Source organism: Penaeus japonicus, unplaced genomic scaffold, assembly GCF_977035675.1.
Source record: "Penaeus japonicus unplaced genomic scaffold, GWHDUDI00000001_assembly GWHDUDI00000011, whole genome shotgun sequence".
Classification (NCBI taxonomy): Eukaryota; Metazoa; Arthropoda; class Malacostraca; order Decapoda; family Penaeidae; genus Penaeus; species Penaeus japonicus.
In genome coordinates, this window is record NW_028234413.1 from 31325266 (window position 1) to 31332765 (window position 7500).

Consider the following 7500-nt stretch of genomic DNA (forward strand, 5'->3'; position numbering starts at 1 on the left):
GTATTACGTGCCATTTTTCTGCACTTTTGGGTGAGCTATATGATGACGTTGAAATGAATAAGATTAACACCGCCGCCGTTTAGAGGATCGTGAAAGACTTTGCTTGGTCCTGTCAATATCTGAAGGTGAAGCACCGAGTCCAATGACAATCAAATGGAATTCACTATTCGCCCTACTTTCCAGCTTACAATAGCACGATTACACATGTCATGTCAGTATGATTTGAAACAAGTGCACGGTAAGACAAACTGTGTAATCAGTTCTTCTCAACCAGAGTAAAAGCTATTGGTGTTTTGGTTACAAAGCATAGAGCAAACTATTATACATGATATAAAGCTTGAACATACATTTTAAAGTCTCGTGTTGAATTACCTGTAATATACTATTCCTTCTCTTTTGAGATATTAAATAAAAATACGTATCATACATTCGTAAGCACACACACAAACATATGCAAACCCTTCTCCCTCCCCGCTCACACACGCACTATCTTTTCAGGGTGCAGTTTGAACTGAAAAAGGTGAAATCACCGGCTTAATGAAAAAAGTAGAACAAAACTGATGCAGCAAGATTTCTCGTTCAAAAGGAGAGAAAACGCCAAATTCCACCAAAGAATTCTCAGCATCTCTAAAAAAAGGAAGAAAAAAACACGCATTTTAAGGAATTTTCTCAGGACTAAAGAAACGTGACGTCATCATCAAATGAGATCCGCATCAATGAATCCAATAATACCGTTCTCATGGAGGGAGGGGGGATCATGGGGTGATGGAGGGGGAGGAGGGATGAGGGTCATTGGGGAGAGATGGAAGGAGGGAGGAGGGATATATTTGAAGGGAGGGAAGGAGGGATATGACAAGAGAGGGGAAACAGGACATGGAGAGAGGGACGGATGATGTAAGGACATGGGGGAGAGGAAGGGAGGGAGCGCAAGCAAACTGATATCTATTCTAGAAGAAAAACCTGCAGAATCACCTTGAAGAACACATGTAGCGTAAGATAATGGCAGCAACATGAGCAAATATTAGTCTGAATATCTATGTTCGAGATACAAACATTTGCCTCTTATGTAAATGATGGTGACATTATATGCTCTATAATGTTAGAACAAAGGCGCATGAACTAGATATAGTGAAAATAGGTCTATTTATGTGTATGTGTGTTTGTCAATCATCCGATGACATGACTGCAATCCAGTCAACAAGATGAATCATTATATCGATTGTGTACGATCCTTAGTTTTTTCGTTTTTTGTTTTTGTTAAATAGCGTAAGTAGCTTAGGACTGCACTTCTTTGCACTGGAGATGATTCTCACAGCATCGATGAATTACACACGTATCTTACCTGTGTATGCCTATGCCCCCAGATCAAAACATAGTACAACCTTTTATTACATTGTACTAAAACTGTGTCGCGAACACCCTAATTCTCGCCGAACAGGGTTTTTTCAGTGGTGTTTCTTGACCTTAATATCTGTAATATATTTTTTTTCCTGATTACGGTAGGTTGGTATTCGATCTAATACCACTATTGGATGTGTCTGCACGTGTGTCGTCCACTCATCTTCAGAAAGATACCTGCATTTCCTTCCCAAATCTTAGACAAGTACAAGATAACAAATACATTGATCAAAATGTGTGCTTCTGTCTACGTTGCTCTTAAGAACATCTTTCTTCTGTCAAAAGTAAGAATCCATTGTTTAACATCAGAGAATGCACCCCATTCTAACAATTAGATTTTCACCTTAATTGAAGTACAGTACTTCACGTTCTTTTCATCGAGTTTACCGACTAAGAAGATCTGCCACGTGCAAATGCGACCGTAACCAACGTTGGTGACAGGCACGCACAGTTGGTCACTCACCGCCTCCCGTCTGCATGACACTGCATTTGGTTGATTATCACAATTTTATGTTTTTCTCTCTCTCTGTACACATATGTTTACACACACACATACACACAAATATGTATATGTATATATATGTATATATATATATATATATATATATATCATTTATGTATAAATATTTATATATATGATATACACATATATATATGATATCATATATATGTATGTATATGTGCATATATATATCACATATAAATATACTAATATATATCTGTATACATATATGTGTATATATACATATTCATATATCTATTGCGTATATATATACGCATATACATATTAATTTTACATACATATGTGTGCGTGATCGGACCCATATAGGTATGGGGGTCGCGTTCATAGCAATGCTAACACTGTATTACGTAAATAAATTTATCAGGCGTCAAAGAGCAAATACATAAAACTCTACGATCCCGGACCACCCATTTTCATCATAGTGTTCTGTGGCCTGGGTGACCACGAAAAGCTTCCAGGCCTCTGCCCCAACTAATGGCCTGCTCACGTGACCTGAAAATTCCTTCCGCACGGGCGAGATCCCTGTTTAATGGAGTCGGACATTAGCGACTCCTCACGTTCCTTCTAAAGATTAATACAAAAACTAGCAATGACAGTGCAGATGACTATTAGAATTATCCTACCGCAAAAAGTTTGCAGATCATCACAAATTCAACTGACGTGCCTGCGCGGAGATCCCCCATTTCCGCAGTGACGGCTGAGCGTCGCATCCCGTCATTCTAGCAAGAAATCTTTTCTCTGGCATTGCGGCCAACGTAGTAAGGGCTACACTTAAAACCTTCATGTAAATACAAGTGATAATAGTACTAATTATGCATAACGAGCAGCTATTCTATCGGATTAAACCAAAAATCCGACCGTTCGTGCGGTATTAGGGCTTCACCATACAATAAAGTTGATATGGCTGAGGTCCCTCCTAATGGGGATGCAATTTCCGACCTAATGGCTTAAGGGGAAATTCCAGTTCGGTCGAGTGTAATCAAGAGCTTCAGGTAAAGAGGCAATGATCCAATGAGCGCCCACCAGTGAACTGAATCCAAAAGACTGGTCATGGTAGTATAATAGAAAAAATCGGCGGTAATCAGTAAATAAAGTCAATATGAAATACAGTGCAGCCTCATTAATTAATAAATAAATGAACTGTAACATATATAGTAATAGATAAACAAAAAAATAAAGTAAGAGTGAGACGCAAGCGCAAGGAGAGGAAAAGGGAGGTTCAAACACATACTGACGAGAGAGATAGAGAGAGAGAGGAGGAAGAAAGAGAGAGAGAGGATATATATATATATATATATATATATATATACATATATATATATATATATAGAGAGAGAGAGAGAGAATTACGTAGCTACGTGTAATATGAAAGACAAGAAAAGCTTCTAGGCTTGAATACACAGTGCCACTCTAACCTTTGACCTTTGCCTTAGTGCCTGACCTTCAAAGCATGCAACCGACTACCAACTACCAACCACTCCGTGTTTCAATGTCTGCTTCATATCCCAAATTCAAAACACAATCAAACCACACGATTTTTAAAAAAGTTTTACCCAAGCCTCCTTCACACACACACACACCTTCTCACCATTCCAATGGCTCAGCTGGAATTAGTAGTTCCAGTTGTTGGATTTACTTCTGAAAGCCCAGACGTCTCTCAGCCTCGGTTCCCATCGGCTTTAAAACGTAGAGTGAGTTTCCATTAATATTTCCTCTCTCAATGCACGCCCTCTACTCGGCCGTGTCTTTCACATTGTTAATTTCAGCGATATATTTTTGCGTATGGTGACAAATGATATGTTTTCTGCTTTCTCGCTTGCTTTCTAGATTTTTTTTCCAATCCATGTCTTTTCATCATATATATATATGTACGTACACACACACTTGTATATTCTCTCTCTATCCATTTATTAACGTTTATCATTCCACATATTCTCCATTTACTTTTCATTCTCCTCCTTCCTACATCTATCTCCCCCTCAGTCCCTCCATCTTCTCTCCATCACTTCCCTCTCACTGCCCACCTCATCAGCATGGCAGAGGCGGTGTCCCCACGACAAATATTGATCAATTGTGAGGTACTTCTTCTCGCGTTGAGAAAATATTTTCCGAAATTCTTCTTTGTTGCTTTCCTCATCTCTCTCGCGTCTTCTCAGCATCTTTTTATAATCCGCCCCATTCGCTGATTACAAGAGTAAGTATTGCAGTAATTTTACACCCTTTTTCTCCTCCCTTTTTTCTTTGCCAACTTTTGTCTGAGGTCGATAATCGAGTATTTACCCACTAATTTCATTTATGGTGAAGATTAGATTACCAAGCTCTCTCATTATCTTCAGTATTTTTACGTTTCGTTTTAATTAGGCTTTCCACTCAGGTTAATTATCCCAGGTATGCTACATTACTTAAAACATTCTCGCAGTGCAACCGGCATACCTATAACAAGCACAGCATTTGTATTGCAAATTTCCCCAACCTGACTTCCCGCTCAAAATTCTAGAAGAAAATACTTATCATGTCTTCCTCTTTCTCTCACTTCGCACTGCAAAATGAACTTCAAAATGCAAACTATTAGCGATTTTTTTGCGCCATAAACTTTTAAGCACAAGTCTTAGGAAGTGCTAATACGTCGGTGCTCTCGGTCAGGTGAAATACCTTGACACGGTTGTTCGTCTTCTGTGCTTATTCATGCTTTATCAGTGCACTATTCATCCTCTCGAGTTTCCTTATTCTTCTTTGGTTTATTTTTTGTTTTGTAGTCTCTTTTTTTTCTTTTTGATAATCGTGATGATCATTACCATTATTACGGGAATTTATGTTATCATAATTCTTTTTATCTGTATTATTATCACTATCATTATTATCATATTTATCATCATTTCATATCGATATCAATGGTTTCATCATTATTACCCTTACTGATGTTACTATTATCGTTTTCGTTTATCGTTGTGACTATCATTGCTGTAATCATCATTATCCGGTCCAACATAGCTCCTTCATTTCTTTCTCTTCTTAATATCCGTCTTTCTTACACTTCATCTCTTCGTTTCGTAGACTTTGCTCTCCTGTACAACCCAATTTTCCCTCGCTTACTTCCTCTCTTTATCTATTTCACCTGTCATTTTCCTATCACTTCTCTTCTTCCGTCTCTTCTTCCCCTTCTCCTATACATTTGCAATACCTTCTTCCCTATTATTTTCCCTATATTTCTCCACTAACCCTTTCCTTTATTTCCCTTCCGTCGTAAGGCTTAATCCTAATTCCAACATGAAACTAAATCCACGCGTAATATATTCATATCATGATGTATGGCATACAACCGTCACGTCCCGTATGTTTGTGAAAAAAATATATCATCTATGAATAGTTACCGACAAACCCATTCACTCACTCTCGCTTCCACTCTCACCCTTACCATCGCATGCACTATTCTTTCACTCTCAGTCTTTCACGTTCTATCCCAGCCTCCCCTTGATAGGATAGAATCTCACCATCTCCAGCGCTGTTAGTTACCGTCCATCTGCATTTGGAGGTTAATTCTTGATATTGACCTCTACGAATTTTCATGAATTACCTGAAAAGAGAAGACATTTAATTAGATTAGAAAAATAACTACTGATAACGTTAATTAAAGATAGATAAAACAAAATAAAAAAAATAGTTTATCTTATCTCTTCATAAACAGTAACTGACGAAAAAATAAAAGATAAAAATGCATTCGATCGGTTCAAGCGTTAATGCAAGGCCAGTCTCACATGTCACGTAAAAACTCACTTCCTCTACCGACTCCCGTTATTACATGCATGTAAAAAATAATAACGCAATATAAAAATCTTCTTCATTTCTTCCAAACTCGTTTCACACAAACGCACACGAGGATCACTTATCACTTTTCCACCTAACACCGGGCAATTACCTGCAATTAAATCGCCCCCATGGCCCGGTGGGAGACTGGAGCCTAACGAAGACGTGGGAAAGAAGACAAGAGATGACACCTGAAGAAGGAATTGAGGACACCTGAAGAAGGGGGCAGGGACACCCGAAGAGTCCTTGACGAGGCTTTGGAAGAACTGGACGGGCACTTTCCTCGAGGACTGCTCCAGTACTGACTCTCAGGCAAGTTGTGGGAGAGGACTCTGGAGGGAGAGGTGTGTGTGGGGGTGTGTGATGCAAGGGTGTGTGTGAGGCTCATGCGCTAGGCACATCGATTATGGGCCGAAATCTAAATATGTTATGGAGACAGGAAGTCAGACATGTCTTTCCATTATTTCTTGTTTGGATACGATGACTGGTGTGGTAATTGAATGGTTGATTAGTCAATACAGTCGCAACACACACAAAAGCGAAAAGGCAAATATATTACAAATCTCAAAGTTGTGCATGGCATATGCTGTTACATACATTTCAGTTACATTTCGCAGGACTTCTGACATCTAAGTTTTAAATGACGAAACTATTGTTTAGCTTGCCAAATGACTCAAAAATGCAATAAATCTATGCCTCATGATTTTTTTAAACAAAGTTACGTTAAACGACGATTACAGAAAATGGGTAAGGTCCCATTCTCTAACTCCATGGTACTGGGTAACTCGAGGATATGCCTTCATTTTCGGTTACAAATTCGCACGTCTTATGCTACATAAAGGTATGATATTTATCATCGTAACTAATAATAGTGTTTCCATTTTAATGTATGTTCATGCATCACAACCACATGACATGTAAGCCCATACGAAAAGAAAAAGATATTCAATATTTCATTAAAGTTTGGTACGTGCAAGTGCAGAAAATGATGTTACATTTTACACACTGAGGAACATGATGCCACTGCAAGACAGTGGGAACGCAGTATCGTCACATAAACATGAGATATCACCTGACATTGTATCTCTCGTTTCCCGGAAAGATACAAACTGCCAAGCCCTTTTACTTCATTTATGAATACAATGCCGTCATTCTTGAGACTAAACGCGACAAACTGCTATCATGACGGAAACGACGCGCATAAAAGGTGATTCAGACACGAAAAAGTGAACCGTTCCGAAGCCACAGTCACACCAGAACACCTCCGCAGCTTTACAAAGAACTTTATTGGTTTTAGGAAACACAAAGCTAAAAGGGCGCGAATCTCCCTTCACAGCAATTTAGAATTACCATTCCCGAGGTTTTCAGATAATGCAATCCCGTTGCTAACGTTGCTGTCGCGTATTGTGTCCCCAGAGAGCCATGAACTGCAAGAGGCTCCTCAGTCGAGCTAACGCAAGTCTCTTCTTTATTTGACTTCTTGAGAGAACCTTCTGACTCCTTGCAACGACTTCAAGGCTTTTACAACACATTTCCCCGACAAAAGGTTATGTTCCCTATATTTCAAAACACGTTCCCGCAAGAGAAGTAATACTCTGAATAATAGATTTCCAAAGAGTCAAACACTAAAGGGCACACACGCACGACATGTCAAAAATCTAATATATGTTTCCGCACCATGGAGATGGCGACGCCGCGAAGTACACCTCGAGAAATACCGCGGGAAAGTGTGGGTCCGGAAGTAGAATGTGACGCAGACCATACAGAGCCTAGAG

At 39.1% G+C, this 7500-nt stretch overlaps 1 protein-coding gene across 2 annotated transcripts in view; it reads right to left on the reverse strand.

Annotated features, from left to right (window-relative positions):
- The window catches only part of sn (fascin domain-containing protein singed), a 145855-nt gene that overhangs the window by 101128 nt on the left and 37227 nt on the right, over positions 1-7500 (reverse strand). Inside the window, exon 1 of one of the 2 annotated variants that reach the window (XM_086541880.1) lies at positions 5838-6046. The exons of the other annotated variant lie outside the window; for it this stretch is intronic. The gene's annotated coding sequence lies outside the window, so the exon portion shown is untranslated. Of the gene's footprint in view, positions 1-5837; positions 6047-7500 lie in introns of those variants that run through there. 2 annotated transcript variants of the gene reach the window in all.